The 21311-nt window shown below is 40.7% G+C and overlaps 1 protein-coding gene and 1 pseudogene across 2 annotated transcripts in view; one reads left to right on the top strand and one right to left on the bottom strand.

Annotated features, from left to right (window-relative positions):
* LOC148359094 (storkhead-box protein 2-like) overlaps positions 1-21311 on the bottom strand; it is a 74737-nt gene that overhangs the window by 25746 nt on the left and 27680 nt on the right. The window contains exon 1 of one of the 2 annotated variants that reach the window (XM_088344174.1): positions 3597-3792. The exons of the other annotated variant lie outside the window; for it this stretch is intronic. The gene's annotated coding sequence lies outside the window, so the exon portion shown is untranslated. Of the gene's footprint in view, positions 1-3596; positions 3793-21311 lie in introns of those variants that run through there. 2 annotated transcript variants of the gene reach the window in all.
* Positions 6954-7077, top strand: LOC148359095 (U2 spliceosomal RNA; annotated as a pseudogene).

Here is a 21311-nt window from a genome sequence, read left to right as displayed (position 1 = left end):
AAACAATTAAATAAAATATTGTTTAAATGTTGTCAGCCTCAACTTTCTTAAAGGTATCTCCAAATATTCAGGGACAGGACGTATTGTGTTCCTCCCCACAATTTTGCAAATATGATGTAAAATATTCCACGCGCCGGTGAACTCGAGAAAATTTAGTGTCAAAGTTGATCCATCTGGCTTGTTTGCTGTAGAGCTGTGAAATCAATGAAGTAACACAACACTTTCAATATGTAGGTCCTTTTTCACGCTCTTCCCTTGTCCAATTTCTCGCAATATTGGAATTAGAATCGTCAGTATTTCCATTGATATCAACATTCTGAATCATTGTATGCAACAAGATTAGCCATGGGACTCCATTGTAGAACATTTAATATAAAGACTTTGAAAAGAAAAAGGATAGACTGTTAGAATGAACAGGCAAAAAAAAAATACAACAAAATGACTAGAAAAACGGCCTAAGTTATAATAATAGTAATGCAATAAAGAAAAATAGTGCTTTGTAACAATAGTGCAATGAAAATAAGAGCAATAACAATTAGAAGGGACCAATTAAAAAAAAAAAAACATTGTAATTCACAAGGCATATACGTATGCACAGTATATATACAGTATTTTCCGCACTATAAGGCGCACCTGAAAGCCTTTATTTTTTTCACGTATTTGCTTCTTTGCAAGCTTTCGGAATGTTAAGGGTGTAATCAGTTTGACTGAATCATCTGACTGTTTTGTTGACGTTCCCATTGTAGCGCCTTATAATCCGGTGCGCCTTATGTATGGAAAATATAGGACCAAAAACTATTTTTTGGGGGTGTGCCATATAACCCGGTGCGCCTTATAGTGCGGAAAATACGGTACATTAGGGGTGGGACAAAAAAAAAAAAAACGATTTACAATCGTATCGTAATATTTTGGAGGGCAATTTTTTAAAATGAGTTTGCTCCCTGGACTCAATTTTGTGACGTCATATCCAGTATGTGAAAATACTGTTTTATCATCTTACAGTGTTGACTGCAAATACAATCATTAAAGGACCACTCTTGTGTTCAGTTCATGACCTTTTGTAGCTGCAAAACAGGTTTACACACAGTGTACATGTTATGTTGTTTTTGTCTCAGTTTAAATAAATGTCAGCTCCCGGACAGACTGACACAGACTAATGTGCATTTTTAGAACATCATTCATGGTTTATTGTCCCATAAGTGTATGATTTAGGGTGCTTGTTTTTTAAAAAAAAATACAATTCAATAATTGCAATCATCAATTGTATTGGTTGGCAATACTTGTAGAATCACAATTATCAAGAATCGTGATATAAATAGAATTTGCACCTGAGTAACGTGATAGCTAATGAGATGAGATAACAGTTTTGTGCAATTGTATTTATTTTTCAGTTTCATTTGGCAACAACAAAAAGAGAACCAAAACCAAAACTGTCAAAAGATATGTTTTCACAGTTTTGTGCGTTTGTTAAGGGTTGTAATGGCCCTTGGAAAGAAGCTTTCTCTGAGCCGGTTTGTCCTAGTTTTTAGGGACCTGTAGCGCTTACGAGAGGGCACCAGGTCAAACAGGTGGTGGATGGTGTGGGAAGTGTCTTTTGTAATGTTAACAGCTCTGCTGCAGTATCGCAAGCAAGCAATGTCTTCCACACTGGTCAGAGAGCAGCTGATGATCTTTTGGGCAGTGTTGATTACTCTATATTTTTTTCTGTCCGCTGCCGTGTTCCAGGCATATGACACGATGATGCCGTAATGCTTTCCACTGTGGCTTTGAAGTAGGGAACTAGCAACTTATGTTCCTCCTGAGGACCCTCAGGAAGTGAAGTCACAGCTGGGCCTTCCCCACCACGGCCATGGTGTTGGCAAACCAGGATAGGTTATCGAACGTGTGCATACATCCAGAATTTTGAATGAGTGGACTCTCTCCAAAAAGTCTCTATTACCGTCTTTCGGCCAGTGAAAAAGATTACCACCGTGAGCTGTACCATTACTGCAGGCACCTGCGACACAACACACTCTCCAAAAACTACCAAAACTTTGCAACTAATGATAAGTAGAACAATATGGTGACTGGCTTGCAAGAGAACTGATGTTACTCTGATTACATCACAGCTCAGCAGACTGTCTTCAAAATACATTATCTTGGAAATTAATTGGGCTATACTGATGAAATATATATAAGTTGAATGCAAAAACATGTAGTATTTCTTCATATCTTGCGATTTTAAGGATTTGCGATTACCTTTTACAGTAATTTAGTTATTGGAACTACTCGTTATAAATATTGTTGTTATGGGTAACTGGTTTTTAATTGCTGCATTTTCCAATTGCAGCATTGCCTCTCCTTGCTCAAACCACCAAAATAGACTGCATTATGTTTCAGGTGGAGCGGTTCCATACCCTAAATATTTTCAAACAAGTTAAAAGTACAGTAGTGTTTCGCTATTTTATTCGATCATTTCATTAAAAACAATGAAATGCAGATAAAGGAGAGACACTTTGGCGTTGCACCCAATAGAACGCTGAGCTGCAAAATCAATTTTTACTACGAGTCTGCAAATAAAAGAAGGACAGCAATGAGAACCTGTGCTTCTCGGAAATGGAGCACTACTCCACACTAACATACATAACTAAGCAAGATGAATAATAAAGCTGCACAGAGAGCAAGAGGACGATTCCGCAAGGCAAAGGAGCGAGAATAAAGAACGATAAAAGCAGGATAGAGAGAGCGGTTTGCATTGATCGTCTGTGTCTCTCTCATTGCAGTGGTAGTAAACAATCAGCCGGTGTTATGCCGAGAAATGCCTCCCTGCCGAGATTTGCATCCCCTCGCTACTATAACCGCGTTTTATCTCACTTTAATATCACTTTTCGGGAATGTAATGGCGAACATATGACCGAAACGACTTCGTCTTGTATTTGTTGTGAATGTAATCGAACGGTAATGCACGCCGTATATAAATCACTTTTGAGAACTGTTATGGTCTACCATAAAGCTTATTATGCTGAAATAAGCTTTATGATAGAGTGCATAACAGTTTCATTACAAGCGATTTGAGTAGAAAAGGCAAAATAAACATGTTACCTGCTCAAAAGTGATTTATATATGGTGTGCATTACCGTTCGATTACATTCCCAACAAATGCAAGACGAAGTGGTTTTGGTTCTATGTTTGCCATCACATTCCCGAAAAGTGATATAAAAGTATAAACGAGGTAAAAGTGGTGATAGTAGCTAGGGGATGCAAATCTCGGCAGGGATGCATTTCTCGGCATAACACCGGCCTCCTTTGTCCACACCACTAAACCACACCCCCTTCTTTTGTCGTGCTCTCCCTCCCCAATCATTTACATCATAACCCATCGACAAATTTGGCCAACACACACACGCATAAACTCACTAGTAATCTCTTATTTGGGACATGATGTACCCTTTTCTGTCTATCATTATTTTCTTTCTCCATCTCGCTCGCACGACACACTTGCAATGCTCCTCTACGCTCTGTTCACAATGCTAACTAGCCGCGGCTGCAAACATGCTAAATAATGAGGAAAAAGTGATCAACATAAATACACACAAGGGAATTGGGAAGATTCATACCTCGGTAATCTTGTTCCAATGTAGTTGAAAAATAGATTCCAGTTTAAAGGCAGTTAAATAGAAATACACACAAGGAGACACACGCTGGCTCCTCCCCCGCCGCTAGCTTCCACACAAACGGACAAGCTACTGTTCTCGCAATCGCTCCTCGGAGCCCCCCTCCCCTATGTCTTCCACACACACACGCACACACACGCACGCACACACACAAATCAGCATACAGTCAAGGGATACCCACAATCCTTTGCGCCACACAAAGACAAGGGGGTGTGACCAATCACACACCGCCTCATTCTGCGTCCGTGCACCCATCCTTTCTCTCACGTTGTAACGCTTGCTCACTATCGATGGGAATTTCGGGTCTTTTTGGAGAAGCGGATTTTTCAGCTCACCTCATTGAAAAGAGACGAATCTTGGGGGGGTCATAAACGGTTCTTCAGATTATTTTATTTTTACTAACAGATTACCAATATTCAGTGTTGGGCACGTTACTAGAAAAACGTATTTAGATATGGTTCACTAACTACTTCTTCCAAAAGGTAACTGAGCTAGTGACTGAATTACTTTATAGTAAAAGTAACTACATACCAGGGAAAATAATTATTTCTGTTACTTTAAAAGAAATGTATGTAACAGAATTTGAAATTTTCCACTCATCATTTGAGTCAGTTGAAAAGAGAACAACAGACAGGTAGTTATAGAACTTTGTAATATTTATTACACCTCACCAGCAACATATTTATCCTACACTTGAAGTGCAAAAAAAACCCAACAACAGTACACAATAGAATGAAATAACAATCAGCAGTAAACGATATAAACGGAGTTTATTAAATTGAATCTAACTCTTACAACTTGAGCCAACTGGACACGTGATACTGTACTTCAAATATTTTTTCAAGACAAAAAAAGTCCAAAAACAAAGTACACCACAAAGTTTGTTGAACATTGCAGTGTAAATCTAACAACCTGAGACAAATAAGACAGTCTTTTATCTTTTCCATTATGTATCCAGCCAACCAGACTATCCTACTTCTTCTCAAACCAGTCATTGTATCAGATGAGCAGAAACTTCTCAAACCTCTAGACAGATAGCTTGTTCCCCGTCATAGAAGATACTCGAATCGAGGGTTAACACCTTGCTTGTGCGTAGCGCAGATTAGCATTTAAAAAAATGTTTTTTTACTGATACCTGCCTGACAATACAAGCATTGCTACTTTTATACACCAATAAAAAAACATGTGTCACTCTATGGACAAAACAAGAATGACGCACAAACATTTAGACTCCGACGGGCACTATTCTCATAAGTACAGGGATGACAAATAAACAGAGCAGAGTGGGCTACGCCTGGGAGTTTCTTCAATTTTTTTAAAGTAACACCTTGTTTTTGACCGTCAGTATCAGTAAAGATGTAGTCACGGAGAACATATAATTAGTTATATTAACCTCAGCATCCGTGCCCCAACTCTCTCACGGACATACTAGTGATGGAAATTCCAACTCTTTTCAGAGAAACAGCTCTTTCGTTTGGGCTCCTTGAAAAGAGCCACAAACGGTTCTTCAAATATTTTTGTTTTTATTGATAGATTACCAATAATAATAATGATATATTTGCATCCATACTAGAGGTAGATAAATAGAGAGTGTAAAAGAGAGGGGAGGAGAAAGAATCAATTCAAGTCAAGGGCTGCACAGACCACAGACTATTGCAAACTAAAGACTATTATTACACCATCTGATCTAAAACCCACATGAGAGCAAGTAAAAACTCAAAAACCTCAGCATGAGGAAATTGAAGAAGCCTTGAGAGAAAAAAAGTGCTAGAGAAAGAAATAAAGAAAGAGAAAAAACAGAGAAAAAGAGTGTTTCGAAGGGAGCCGGCACCTTGTTTATGAGCAAACCACTCCTTGATCAGTTCAAGGAGCCAATTTATAGAGCCGTTTCGTTCTCGAACTACCCATCACCATCACAGGTTTACTGGCTTGTGGGAAGGGTGCTGAAAAGGTTGCTATGACAATGCATGCCAAGTTGCTCTTTCTTGTCATCCCTCATATCTGCTCACACATGCGATCACACACGCCAAACGTTTTTGTCTTTTCCTTTTTTAGAACTCTGAAGCATGTGCTCGTATGTGGCGCCAGCAAAATCCAGGGTTCATAAACCATTTACATGGCCAAATTCAAGCACCTCCAAGGCCAATTTCTCAATTTTTCCACTACCTTCAAAGGATGAACTCCAACTCCGAAGAAGTTTTTTTTTATTGGGGTGACTGTGATGACTAAAATAAAGTCCCTATCTTGCTGCTAGCACATACTTTGTGCTAAATTAAGTTGCTCCGATCTATAATCTATCACTGTTTTGTTTCAATGGGCTATAAACTGACATGAATTCTGCCATCTGCTTTAACAATTCACGCACAGCTTCAATACGTCACACTTGGTTAACAAACACATAAAAGGCTTTAAATAGAGCTGTCCTCTTGGGCTTGACCAGCTGGAGGCGGTTTCGTTTCCCATGACAACGCCATGGCAAGCCACCGGAGCAGGCATGTCAGCTTCGTTTTCACACACTTTTAAAAAAAAACCAAAAAAAAAAAAACCTTCATTTATTCTGTAGTCAATAGAATCAGAATGTCAAGACACATAGCTAAGGTAATAATTTCAAGCATTTTCAAGCACTTCACCCAAAATTCAAGGAATTTCCTGACCTTGAAAACTTGACATTAAGATTCAAGAATTTTCAAGGATTTCAAGCACCCGTACAAACTATATTGTTAGAATTCTAAAGCATGTGCTCGTATGTGACGCCAGCAAAATCTTCATCAGAGCAAGTGTTGCAGCACTGCAGCCCGTTTCAAGTGTGACCCAGTTTGAGCGCTATGATTACTCCATGTAGGACACCCACAGAAATATGTTGAATTTTTAAAGGGCTGTAAAATATTGAAGTAATAAATCGATCATTTATAAAAACAAACAACTTTGTGCTTCTGAAATAAAGTTAATATGTTGCATCAGTACATACCTGTCAAACTCAGCCAAAAGCTCCCCTTAGTAATGACCGGAATTGCCCTTACATAAACAATGTGGCACCTATTTACTCACAGAAAGACAGACTATGCAGGGTAAAACATAACAGATAATTTTTCTGAACAAGTTCATTCTATCTACCAAATAATCAACACAATTATTTGAGAATTTTAGTTATTTCCCCACCTGCAGTAAATTAGGTGTTTCTTATTATATGTAGCAGTATCTCTCTCTCTCTCTCTCTCTATTTCTCTCTCTCCCTCTCTATAAGGAAATAATTGCAGTAATCGTTAGAATGTTGTTGCAATCAGTATGAAGCCACGCCTCATCCCCAAAATACAGCAATGCTGTTAGTTTGATTTTTGCAATCGGGAGATGGAATAAGAGCTTGTTCTGTCCACTCCACGCATCGACCCGGTATTGCAGTACCTCCGGGAACGGTGCATTCGCACTGATCGCTGCTTGGCTCTGTGGCTAGGTCCTTGACTCAGCCTCTTGGCTGAGAATAAGTGTCTCGGCCCCTTGGCCTTGTAGCGTATTTTGATTCGACCAATACCGGATAATTGATAAAGAATATAGAACAATAAACCTTACAACCCCCCCCCCCCTCTCTCATTCATATTTTATATATATATATATATATATATATATATATATATATAAATAAAACTTTGATGCATTTTCGGCCGCTGCAGACCATCGGAACGCACCTTTTGGACTGGTGAGAGCCGTGAGGGGCGCTGCTACCGTGCTGTATCCCCGAATGAAGCGACTGTAGAAGTTGGCGAAACCCAGAAACTGTTGAAGCTTCTTCCGGTTGTGGGGAACGGGCCAGGAGGTAACCGCTGACACCTTCATGGGATCCATCTGTAGCTTCTCCTCCGCCACGATATATCCCAGAAAGGATACGGTCTGAGCATGGAAGTCACATTTCTCGGCCTTCACAAAGAGGGAGTTTTCAAGCAGTCGGCGAAGGACAAGTTGGACGTGCTGCGTGTGTTCTTCCTGGGACTTCGAAAAAATTAATATATCATCCAGGTAAACGAAAACAAACCGGTTGAGCACATCACGAAACACGTCATTAATGAGGGACTGAAAGACAGCAGGGGCATTGGTTAGTCCAAAAGGTATGACCAGGTACTCATAGTGTCCCGTGGGCGTATTGAAAGCAGTCTTTCACTCATCCCCCTCCCGGACACGGACCAGGTGATACGCCTTTCGGAGATCCAACTTCGTGAAGACCGTGGCCCCTTGAAGAAGCTCGAAGGCGGAGGAGAGCGACGGTAAGGGGTATCGATTCTTCACTGTTATGTCGTTGAGCCCCCGGTAGTCAATGCACGGCCGTAAGGACCCATCCTTCTTTCCTACGAAGAAGAACCCGGTGTCTGCCGGCGAGGAGAATGGTCGTATAATGCCAGCGCATCGGAAATGTACTCCTTCATTGCTCGTCTCTCGGGTGCTGAGAGAGAATAGAGCCAACCCCTAGGGGGAGTAGGGCCGGGCAGGAGGTCAATAGCACAGTCGTAGAGGCGATGTGGAGGCAATGAAGTAGCCTTGGCTTTGCTAAATACCTCTCATAGGTGGTGGTAGCAGGCAGGAACCTTGGACAGATCAGGGGGAGGCTTAGAAGCAACAGGTCGGTTGGGGTGAGATGCGGCGCGCAGACAGGTTTGATGACACTCGATGCCCCATTCCATCACGGTTCCAGAACGCCAATCGAAGTGGGGGTTGTGCCGTACCAGCCAAGGATGACCCAAAACGAGCGGCTGACCGGGGAATGGGAGCAGGTGGAACCGAAGCCGCTCTTGGTGGTTGCCTGATAATTTATTCTCCACCGGTTCGGTAACTTGTGTGACTTTACCCAACAGGCGCCCGTCCAACGCTCGGGCAGTGATCGGGGACGAGAGAGGAACCAAGGGTATTCGTAATTTCCGTGCGAGGGTGATGTCCAAAATGTTCGCTTCTGCGCCGGAATCGACCAACGCAGGTAGAGACTGGGGAATCCCGGAAATCAAGAGACGGGCCTCGAGGACAGTTCTTGGGGTTCTGGAGGTTGCTACCATGGCTGAGCTCAATCGGATCCCTCCGCTGTCCGACGAGCTCTTTCTTTTAACAAGCATGATGAGATTCGATGTCCCTCGCCGCCACAGTATAAGCAAAGCCCCTTGGAAATCCTTCGCTGGCGTTCCTCCGCTGATAAAGCCACGCGATCCACCTCCATGGCTTCGTGGGGACTCGAAATAATAGGTTGTGAAGTTCGGAAACCACATGGCTCTTTTGGCGAGTTGGAAAGAAATTGTCTCGGCTGGCCACGCTCCTGTCGTCGTGCCTGGACTCGCCGGTCAATCCGAGCCGTCAGAGCGATGGCTTCGTCGAGGGTAGTTGGAGGGACATGGGACACCAACTCGTCTTTCAAATAATCTGCCAGACTGTGGAGGTAAGCGTCGACCAGCGCCTCGGCGTTCCAGTGACTCTGGCTGGCCAGGGTTTGAAAATCTATGGAGTAGTCGTCGATTGTGCGTTTACCCTGGCGGATGTTCAGGAGGGAACGGGATGCATCCGCCGCTGAAGATCCTGTGTCAAACACCTTTATGATCTCCTGGGTCAAGAGATCGAATGAAGAACACGTCACTGAGCCACGCTCAAACTCGGCGATTACCCAGAGTCGAGCTCTTCCCGTCAGGTGAATGATTGTGAAAGACACTTTTGCCGCTTCGGACGCGAAGTTGCCAGGTTGCAAGTCAAAAATGAGACGACAGTTCACCAGGAATGCACAAACTTGTGCCGGATCTCCACTAAACTTTTCAGGTGTGCCCACTCGCGGTTCTGCCGATCCGATGACGTGAGAAGTAGGAAGCGGCATTACCGGCGTTGGCGATCGGTTGCTCGGGGACGGAATGTCGGAAAGCGGAGCCAATGACGTCAGTCGGTTTGACAACTGTTCTGACAGTCTCGCTACTTGTTCTTGCTGTCGAAGCAGGTGATCTTTTTGATGATCTAGCATTTGTTGTTGTTTCTGGACTTGTTGCAGCAGAGCGGTGACTGTACTCGTGGTTTGTTGCACGGCGCCTTCACCCCATTGTAAACGCTGCAAAACGGAAGGAGGCTCCGCGTTACTTTGATCTCCACTCGGAGAATCGCGTGCCGAGTCCATGATTTTGGTCAGATCGTTCTGTCACAGACCAGAACAGACACGGGACTCAATTGCACGCGTTTCTCAAATTTTATTAAAAAAGAGTGAGGGTTAGGCTTGCTTGATTGCTGGATCCGAGGACTGGCGGAGAGCGGGATGGAGCAAGGCGGGGGTGACACTTCCGTGTCGGAAGAAGGCAGGCGGGAATGGCACGTCGTTTGAACAGGGCTGGAGATCAGAGGCGATGTCGAGTTCGCAATAGTGATGGTAGGCAGGCGGCAGGCAGAACAGGCGTAGTCAGGTTCAGAAATGGGTCGAAAACAGGGATCAGGTGGACAGAGACGCTCACTGAGTGAAAACACAACAGCTCGCAGACGATCTGACAAAGTTTGAACTAAAGTCGGGGCTTAAGAAGGGTGTGGCTACCAATCAGCTTGTCCGGGCTGTTGGCGCCAATTGAGCTGCCACAGGTGTTCCAAATAGGCCAATAATGACATGTTCCAAAAGCTCATGTCCCTTTAAACAAACAAAAATCATTTGTTTTTTTGCACTTTTTAAAATATTATCTGATATATTTGCAGATGTATACCATTGATTTGTATGCACTTTTTTAGTGGTAATTTATTTGACAAACACTTGACAAACATTTGACAATGTGTTGAGCATCATGTTTTAATTTTTGTTCTTTTTTCCGTAATGTAATGCCTGTTGTTTTCCCCCGGTACAGTCGACAGAAGTGAATTTTACTAAGGAGACTAAATAATTAAACCTAAATTTAATCTTATCTTCTCTCTCTTAATCAGCGCCCTTAGGCACACTGTAAGTTCATGTCTAGTTGTGCGACTGAAGAGCACACTTTTAGCACCTATAAATCCGTTGTCACTACAGTATAAGAGCCAAACGGGCTTGTCCATTTTATTGCTGATTTTTTGTTTTTTCTCTCTTGACTCTTGCTCTGTAACAGTTATTGTATTAGAATTATATATTTTTTTTACTTCAATGTTTTTGGATCATATTTTTACACTATTTGCACTGTTGACATTGTTATATTAGTATTTTCGTTACATTGCTGCTTTTTATGTGACTTTTTGGCTTTGGTTCTGAAACAGTTATATACTGTTCAAGTTTGAACTATAGTTCTAAAATCTTTGTGCTGTTTTTATCCTAATATATACTAACTCATTTGGTAGGGTTCAATTATTCAATGATCATGACATTTTCAAGCAAAAAGTATCGTTATCGGATTGGTATCGATCTATACCACGTGTTTTTAGTTGATGTGTCGCTCCCCCCCTAATTCGGAGAAGAAAGATCAAGAAAAAAACAGTGTGATGATAAGTGAGACAAAAGTCATACAATAGCAGAGTGGCTGCTTGTTTACTGGATTAAGGATTCATGCACCACTTTCACAGGACGGGAGAACAGACGTGGTTGAGATCTAAACAGGTCGTAATTCGGGACGGGAGAGCAGACCTGGTCGAGATCAAACAGACCATAGCGGAAGGACAAACAGGAGCAAAAACACAGGACTGGGGAGAAAGGGCTTGCCGTGTAAAAACGGAGATTCGCACACGGACCGACTAAAGAGGACTGACAGGACAGCGTTTAAATACTGACAGGGAGCCAATCTGTCAACAAGCTCCAGCTGGCGCCATGGCAACCGTGAGACTTTTCCACAATTTTCAAGGCCAATTTTTCAATTTTTCCAGTACCTTCAGGGAACGAAATCCAGCAACGATCAAATATTATTTTTTTATCTTGCTGTTGGCACATACTTTGTTCTATTTTGAGCTGTTCCGATCTATCTACAATCTTTCAGTGTTAATGGGATGCTATACACTGACATGAATTGTGCCTTTTCACTTTAACAATGCACGCGCAGCTTGGCTACTTCACACTTGTTTACAAACACGGAAAGGACGCTGCCCTACTTACGAACTAGATGCAGACGCTGCCCGACCTATGAAGAAGCTAGGTTCTGGACGATCGTTTGTAAGTTGAATTTGTTCGTAAGTTGGTTCAGTGCTATATTTTGTATGTTTATGGTTTATTGGGTATGTTTAATGCTTTTATAAGTAACCTGTATTGTTTTGGACAAAAAAATAAACATTTCATAAAATAATATGCTCCATAATATGCTCTATATGTCATATTTGACCCTGATCTGTCCCTTCAAACACACGTTAAGAATATTACTAGAACAGCTTTCTTCCATCTTCGCAACATTGCTAAAATTTGTTCTATGCTGTCTCAGTCGGATGCGGAAATTATAGTTCATGCGTTTGTTACTTCCTGGTCTCCCAAAGTCCAAAATCAAGAGCCTTCAGCTGGTAAAAATGCTGCAGAGAGGCTTTTAACTAAGACAAGAAAGTTTGATCACATTACCCCGATTTTAGCTAACTTGCATTGGCTCCCTGTTAGCTTAAGATGTGATTTCTGTTGGTATTATACAAAATCATGCATGAACTTGCTCCTTCATATTTTTCCAGATTTAATTTCGCCTTATATTCCGATCAGGAGCCTTCGCTCTGAAAACACCGGTCTACTAGTGATCCCAAGAGCCAAGAAGAGATCCGCAGGTTCCAAAGCGTTCTCAATACGGGGCCCGGTGCTGTGTAATGCTCTTCCCCATGAGATTCGATCTGCAATGTTTAAATCTAAGCTTAAAACACACTTCTACTCTATAGCATATGAATAACCTATATTTCAAGTTGAAAATACTATGTATTATTTGCCCTCATGTAGGTTTTAAATGAGGCAATGGTGTCATAATGATCTGTAGTAGACTCTTTGTGATTAAGGGCTATACAAATAAACATGACTTGATGTGACTATAAAGATGAATCAAGTGAGGTTTTACTTACTTTTTTTACTTGCGCTTCAAGAGGTCCTCCTCCATGGTAAAAAGTGGCCGAAAAAAACCTTTTCGACCATTTTCTCAACCGCATCAAGCTTTTTTATTCCACTTTCATTTTAAAAGAAACGGCTCACTTTTTTACGTTTTACACAAACCATTTTGAATGGATGCACGAGATATTAAACAATGAAAATGTCAAAGTTCTTAGCGCGTTGGAGATACAGTATAGTATGTTTACACACAAACCAGGAAGAAGAAGCCGGATTTCTTCTTCGGGGTGGATGCCGGGTGAGCTCTCACAGCGCCACAAGCCTGTAGCGGCGGAATGAAGCACTATAGTAATGTCCTCTACTCGGAAAAAAGTGCAAACAATACAAAATGTAATATACAGCAATGTCTGGATATTTTTCGACATCCCGAAAAAAATGATCATATCTATCGTTTTTCGTAACTCGAATGGTCGTAAGTAGGGGAGCGTTTGTGATATCAAGATGCACTGCCAGATGAAACATGCTGACTACAAAAAGCGAACTGGAAATGAACGTTGTGAAAACAACTGAAAACTGTTAACGGCATGGTACCACCTTTTCACGAGACCCTGTCCTATACTCGGAAAAAGGTGCACAATTCAAAATTTAACCTACAGCAGTGTCCAAGTATTTTTCGACATCCCGAAAAAAATGTTCGTACCTATCGTTTTTCGTAATTCGAATGTTTGTAAGTAGGGGTATGTCTGTATATGTGTTGGGTAATAATTACGTTTAATACAGAAGACAAAAAAATGAAAGGAAGTACTGTATGTATAAAAAGCAAAAAACTTTGCTAAATTTGGACTAATTTTTATGATACTGATTGGGGCAAAGCAGAGTGCATTCAATCTTTTAATCTTGGAGACTGCTGACGTTTTGCTTTTTGTAATACATATTTAAATTTATAGTACAAAGAAGGTATTATTTGATTTTAAATCTGTTCAGTAAAGTCAAGTCAAGTCATGTTTATTTGTATAGCCCTTCATCACAAGGAGTCTCAAAGGGCTGCACAGACCACAGATTATTGCAAACAGCCAAAATTGTTTTGTACTTTTTCACTACAATTTTTTGGGGGATAGATCCGTAAATATTATGATTTATATTTCATTTATTTTGCAGGGATCCCCTACAAAATATATACAATTACTAAATAATTTGGTGCATATTGTTTTATTTTTATTGATAATATATCATTGAAAAACAAAGAAATCTGAGGAGCCCTTTGGGAGGCAGGCCAAAAGAGACGGTTTTCTAAATTGAGCTGTCCACTTGGGGTGACGCTTTACATGACAACGCCATAATGACAAGCCACCAGAGCAGGTGTTATTTTCACACATTTTTTTTTCTTCATTCATAGTCACTGCCAAGGAACATGACAATGGCAACAATTTCAAGCATTTTCAAGCACTTCACACAAAATTCAAGCATTTTGCTGACCTTAAACACAAACATTAAAATTCAAGCACTTTCAAGGATTTCGAGAACCGCACGAACCCTATGAAAGGGAAAAAATGTATTACTCATTTATGACGAATTTTAATCCGCATCCACTGCAAAAATGAAACTGTCTAAACATAAGAAATAAATGTGTTTTGTGCGGATTTTGAATTTTGACAATGCAAATTGATAGTACAGTGAATTCAGCTAAAAGAAAACACATTTAAAAATAACCAAGGCTTTAAATGGAAAACATGAGAGAAAATGTTATCTATTGATGTGAAAGAATAATTATCTGAAAACAAGATCAATAATCCCAAGAATTCTGGTGTTCCCTAGTACATTACTCTAGAAACAAGTTGAAAACACTTTTGGGCTGGGTATAGGATTTGGTATCTAGGTTGTATCTATCTTTTTTAAAGTGTATAAACTTGACGTGCATGGTTCCCTTAATTGCCAGGGTCCTTGGGCCACCACTTCCTGGGTGTGTCTTGGGCAGTGTTGGGAATAACGTTACGTAACGGTGTTATTTTTTTCAGCAACGGGGTAGTCTAACTAATTACTTTTTCCGCTGTTACAATGCTGTTATTGTTACTGACGGTCAAAAATGGTGCGTTACTTTGGCTGAAGAACACCAACGGCAGCGTGTATCTGCACACCTGAGGCGTGTTCAGGAGAGTGAGTGATTGCTATCGCGAGCTATCGCTAGCTTCTGAACGGCCAGTGATTATTGAGCGCTCGCATGCCCGAGTAATCACGGGAGAAAGACCGCTTACTTTGATTTCCAACATGGCGTCGACAGTGCAGAAGATGGAGGATCTCACCCTGACGAGTGCTGTTGGCGATGTAATATATCGTCTTACATTGCCTGGTAATGTTTGTGAACAATGCAAGACAGGTATGACCCTTCCACTGCGTTTAGGATAACCTTAACTGTGTCAATATGCGAACTGTCGCTCATATCAGCCAACTCGCTCAAAGCAAGCTGTAGAACGAAATCCATTGTACTGTCGTCGGCCATTTTGGATCAGTAAGGCAATCACAGTGAGCGATTACAAAACGTTCAGCAGTGCGCGGCAAGCGATTATCAAGAGACTACATGTCTGATCACTCTCCTGAACACGCCTCTGATGCTGTTTATAGCGGCGCGTTTTTTGGCTCTCCTCCGAGTTTGTTACATTACGTCTTTTGGGATCATGTCACGATACAAAATAGCAACAACCATATAGTTAGATAGCAATTACGAATACAGTATCTACTAATGCGCTAAAATAATAGGCGAATTGGTGGTACAGCAATCTACTCGTGTCTTTCGCAAACAAAACGGCTCTATGAGCCGTTTCCTGGAAGTGGGAGCCAGCTACCCACTAATCGAGAGCATGTTCACTTCGAGATGTTAATTTTCTCTGGTGATTGGTCGAAATGCATTTTTTTAGCGATTCTGTTCCGTTGACTTTGAATATGTTGAGTATAAAAAAGGGTAAAATTATTTTGTATTTCATCTTCTTATTTGTAAATTTGTTTTCAGCGTTAACGTTTAAGAGTTAATTTTGCTTTAAATTTCCCCAATTCCATTCATTCATTATAATACATAATAAATAAATATGGATTAAACAACAAAAACAACCTGAAGAGACAATTGTTTAAGTGAGCCAAGCCAAAAACACTGATTCTCTAAAAAGAGTCGGAATTCTACGACTGACCATTTGAGTTAGATTTACTTAATTCAACTCACTTTAAATTGTTTACTGCTGATTGCTATTTGATTATATTGTTAACTTTTGATTTTTATTGCACTTCAAGTGTATGATAAATCTGTTGCTGGTGAGGTCCAATAAATATTACAAGGTCCTATAACAACTACCTGTCTGTTTTTCTCTATTTAACTCAGTCGAATACTGCTCAGTAAATTTCAAATTATTTAACATACCACTTTTTTTAAGTAATGGAAATAGTCACTTTCTCTGGTAACTAGTTACTTTTAATATAGAGTAACTCAGTTACTAACTCACTAACCTTTTGGAAGAAGTAGTGAGTAAATATAACTATCCATCTTTCCATCCATTATACGCACCACTTATCCTCACTAGGGTCGCAGGGGTAACTAAACTAATTACTTCTAAGCCCGTCTCGCCTTTGATTTCCTGAGATGTGACGTCACGTAAGGAACACAGGCACGCAAACAAGCCACCTGCCATATTGGTTTACGTGTTAATTAGCCAAAGTGGTTACGAGTGTTTTAAGCCACTTGGCTTGGTAGTTCTTGTGGAGAATGCTTAAGCGATGTGTCTAGGCTTGAGGAGTAACGGAATACATGTAACGACGTTATGTAATAAGGATAAGGGTTTGTACACCCTTTTTTATGGAAAAAATGAAGCACTTTTTAAGGACTTTCAAAGACAATTTTCCAAATTCTCCAGTACCATTAAAAGAAGAAACCCTTAGTGATAGGTGCATTTTGTAGACACAAAAATATATCTGCGATTTACCTATAAGATTGTTCACCTTGCGTGTGCATTTATAAGGACATCTTGAGTAAATCCAAAAAATTGGTTTTTAAGACAAATATTTCTCGATATACAGTGGCTTGCGATACTAATTGGCCCCTTTGAACTTTGTGACCTTTTGCCACATTTCGGACTTCAAACATCAAGATATAAAACTGTAATTTCTTGTGAAGCATCAACAATAGGTGGGACACAAACATGAAGTGGAACACACTTTATTGGATATTTTAAACTTTTTTAAGAAATAAAAAACGAAAAAGTGGGTGTGAAAAAAAAATTCAGCCTTTTTACTTTCAGTGCAGCAAACTCTGTCCAGAAGTTCAGTGAGGATCTCTGAATGATTCATTGTTGATCTAAATGACTAACAATGATAAATGGAATCCACCTGTGTGTAATCAAGTCTCTGTATAAATGCAACTGCACTGTGATAGTTTCAGAGGTCTGTCAGAGAGCGTCATGAAGAACGAGGAACACACCAGGCAGGTCCGAGATACTGTAGTGGAGAAGTTTAAAGCTGGATTTGGATACAAAAATATTTCCCAAGCTTAAAACATTCCAAGGAGTACTGTGCAAGCAATAATATTGAAATGGAAGGGGTATCAGACCACTGCAAATCTACCAAGATTGGGCCGTTCCCCTAAACTTTCAGCTCATACAAGGAGAAAACTGATCAGAGACACAGCCAAAAGGCCCAAGGTCACTCTGGATGAACTGCGGAGGTCTATATGGCGCAACAAGGGTTGCTGACTAGTTAAAATGTTATATTTGGGGATTTTTATGTTGTTTAATCTGTATTTGACTGTTAAGGGAAGTGTATTAGTATTTTTAAGGGTATTGAGTTTTGTAAAGCAGAAAGGGTAAGTGAAGTACCAGTATATCACCCCTAGATTGCAAAGTCTCGCAGGTCAGAGAAGGGTGCTTGGGCCAAGTCTCCCGGGACCTCACGTGATTTAGTGAGACTTGCTCAATAAATGATTCTTAATGTCAACAATTAAATGGTATTGTGTGAGACTGACATTTATCATCTATTTTGCAGATTAGGTAAAACAACGAAAAACAAAAATATATAAAACAAACGTGTAACACCAGATGGAGCTAGACAATCCACGTGGGTCCCGTTACATCTACAGCTGAGGTGAGAGAATCTGTCCATAGGACAACAATCAGTCGTATACTGCACAAATCTGGCCTTTATGGAAGAGTGGCAAGAAGGAAGCCATTTCTTAAAGATATCTATAAAAAGTGTCGTTTAAAGTTTGCCACAAGCTACCTGGGAGACACACCAAACATGTGGAAGAAGGTGCTCTGGTCAGATGAGACCAAAATCGAACTTTTTGGCAACAATACAAGAAGTTATGTTTTGCGTAAAAGCAGCACCGCTCATCACCCTCAACACACCATCCCCAAATTCAAACATGGTGGTAGCAGCATCATGGTTTGGGCCTGCTTTTCTTCAGCAGGGACAGGAAAGATGGTTAAAATTGATAGGAAGATGGATGGAGCCAAATACAGGACCATTCTGGGAGAAAACCTGATGGAGTCCGCAAAAGACCTGAGACTGGGACGGAGATTTGTCTTCCAACAAGACAATGATCCAAAACATAAAGCAAAAGCTACAATGGAATAGTTCACCAAAAAACAAATCAAGGTGTTGGAATGGCCAAGTTAAAGTCCAGACCTCAGTCCAATTGAGAATCTGTGGAAAGAACTGAAAACTGCTGTTCACAAATGCTTTCCATCCAACCTCACTGAGCTAGAGCTGTTTTGCAAGGAGGAATATCAGTTTCTCAATGTGCAAAACTGATAGAGGCATACCCCAAGCAACTTGCAGCTGTAATCGTAGCAAAAGGTGTCGCTACAAAGTATTAACTCAATGGGGCTGAATAATTTTGCACACCCACTTTTTTGTTTTTTATTTGTTAAAAAAGTTTAAAATATCCAATAAAGTGTGTTCCACTTGATGATTGTGTCCCACCTGTTGTTGATTATTCACAAGAAATTACAGTTTTATATCTTTATGTTTGAAGTCTGAAATGTGGCAAAAGGTCACAAAGTTCAAGGGGGCCAAATAGTTTTGCAAGCCACTGTAGGTGTTGGGTAAATCGTAGCTTACATTTTTAGGAGTAGAAAGTTCTTCCCATTACAATTTACAACTGGAAAATGCTACCCTAATTCTTTGCTTGGCCCATAATAAATATCCAGAGTTGATTTGTAATCCTCGCACATAGTGCCCTTTTAAGGTGTAGCATGCACATGTCCGATGACGCTTCAAAGGGCAATGCCGTTCAAACTAACGCCAGCTGCCATTTAAGGACAGAAATGCAATGGCATAGCAAAACCACCAATGAGAGGTGTCATTTTTAAGCAGACTTGTTGAGAAACCTGGCAACAATTTTAAGCATTTACAAGTACTTCACCCGAAATGGAAGCAAACATAACATTGAAATTCAAGCATTTTCAATCATTTCAAGCACCCGTAAAAACCCTGTAGGAAAACAAAGAAAATGTAATTAAATTCTGTTCCAGTAACAGAAAAAAAAAGACGTCATCAAATTATTATTTTAGTTTAAGTGAGTATTTCAGTGGTACTTCTACTTACAATTTTAATTTAGGAGTAGATTGGTAACCTGAGTAGATTCGTAACCTGAAACATTTGTAAATAGAGATCCCTTTTGAATGTAAATGTCCTAATCTGTTCCAATCCGTGCAAAGGTATATATTTCTAAATAAATCATAAAAGAGAATCAGGTCATAAAACAAATACATATTAAAATTAGATTACCACACAATAGACATAAAATGAGAGGCACATAATGTAAAAAACAAAGAATGAAGGAAATAATAAAAGTATGGTCTTAAGCAGTATTTTTTGCCTCGTGTTTGTTGAAAAACTGATCCAATGAAGTCTGCTTTTTCTGTCAACATAATGAGCGTGTCATGATTTACAAATTGCCCTCATCTGTGCTCGTTCAGCCCCAAGCTGCCACTCGTTCCCTAAATACTCCTCCTACTATTTAAACAAGTCATTCTCGTTCACTCCTGGTCAGTCTGTCTGCGAATCTCAGCGTATGCAAGGCAAGCACTTTTGACTCTGGCCCCCGTTTTGATCCCGACCTGTTTTCTGTATCATTCCCCGATCCAAGCTCTGTTCTCCTGTCCTGGCTCCCCGTATCTGATTCTGTTTTCTGTATCGATCCCCGATGGAAGCTCCTTTCTCCTATCCCATCTACCCGTATCCTGATTCGGTTTCCTGTATCGATCCCTGATCCAAGCTTCGTTCTCCTGTCCCGGCTACCTGTATTCTGATTCTGTTTCCTGTATCGATCCCCAATCCCTGGCTTTCCACTTGTCCCGGTTACCAGACTTTTTACGATCTCCGACCACGCTCCGTCTCCCGTCCCGGCTGCCCGACTTGTTCCGATCTCCGACCACGCTTCGTTCGCAAGGGCTTCCCGCTCCTCCTGCCCAGGGAGCACAAGATTTCTGTCTTTTTCCTCTCGCCCTGACTTCCCCGATCCCTTAATAGAGCCTTGTGTGATAGATAGAACAATGGCTTCATCCTCCTCCCTGCCTTCTCTGAACTCCTCCTGTACGGCTGTGTGTGTTTTCATGCCTTTCTATTATCTCTTGCTTTGTCTCGATGGCCAGAAAAAGTTTCTTCCTTCTTTTGTACTTGTCCACTCTGCATGTCTTTCCTGGGCTCCATTGTGAATGAAAGCGCTTCGTATTGGTCCCATACAGTAGACTGTTTACAGAGTGGGAGGAGAACATGAAAAGAATGCGGGAATTCACGCATACACACAGAAGGAACTACTGGAGTGGCGAATGGCTTGCAAATTGTACTGTCTTCGCATCACGATCTTGTTTTCAAAGAATTGACACACCTTTTTTTTTTTCCTTTACCCAGCTGCCTGGAGATGAATCTGCATGTAAAATCATCCTCTTTTTATACGTGTCCCGATACTCGTACAAATACAATGAACACACTACTGTTACGTTCAGTCTTGTAGACCACAACCAATTAAAATGACACGAACTGGCAAAAATAACACACAGAGAGCTAACAGGGGCTAAAACCAGCCGGGACATGGCAGGATAGCCGGCTATTAAAAAGAGCTACCCGGGACCGATTGGTGGATAAACAGAAGGCTGACCAACTAAAAGCATGCACTAAGCAGCCAGGATAATCGGGAGCCAACAACAAACCACAAAAAATGGCCAAGGCAACAAACACAAACCCATTCATAATTATGCCAAATGATCACGCCAACCTTACTGGCTAATAAAGAGGAATCATTGGGACTGATTGGCAGAAAAGAACATTAGGCTGGCCGACCGAAAACATACAGTAAGCAGCCAGGCTAACAGGGAACCTATAACAAAAAACGTCCACAGCAATAAACATGAACCCAGCTTGGATAAAACTATGAGCTGTCCAACACCATTGTTTTTGGCAATGGGAAAACAATTTCCTAGAAAGCTCAGCGCAGTAACCTCTGTGGTGTCTTGTTTTCAGAGATGAAAAATGTAGCTTTACATAATTAATAGTTTGCCTGTATATAAAAAAATCAAATTTTCACTGTTGAATCTTTCATTGTTATGAGTTGGTAAATACCTGGACTTCACCATGTGTGATCAATATAACAAAATAATAAGATTTCTAAAAAGTAAAACCCAATAATGCGTAATGCTTCATGATAGACAAGTTATACATGTACTCAA

This window comes from Urocampus carinirostris, chromosome 9 (genome assembly GCF_059441175.1).
Source record: "Urocampus carinirostris isolate Australia breed hairy pipefish chromosome 9, RoL_Ucar_1.0, whole genome shotgun sequence".
Taxonomy (NCBI): Eukaryota; Metazoa; Chordata; class Actinopteri; order Syngnathiformes; family Syngnathidae; genus Urocampus; species Urocampus carinirostris.
This window is presented reverse-complemented; position numbering and strand designations above follow the sequence as displayed.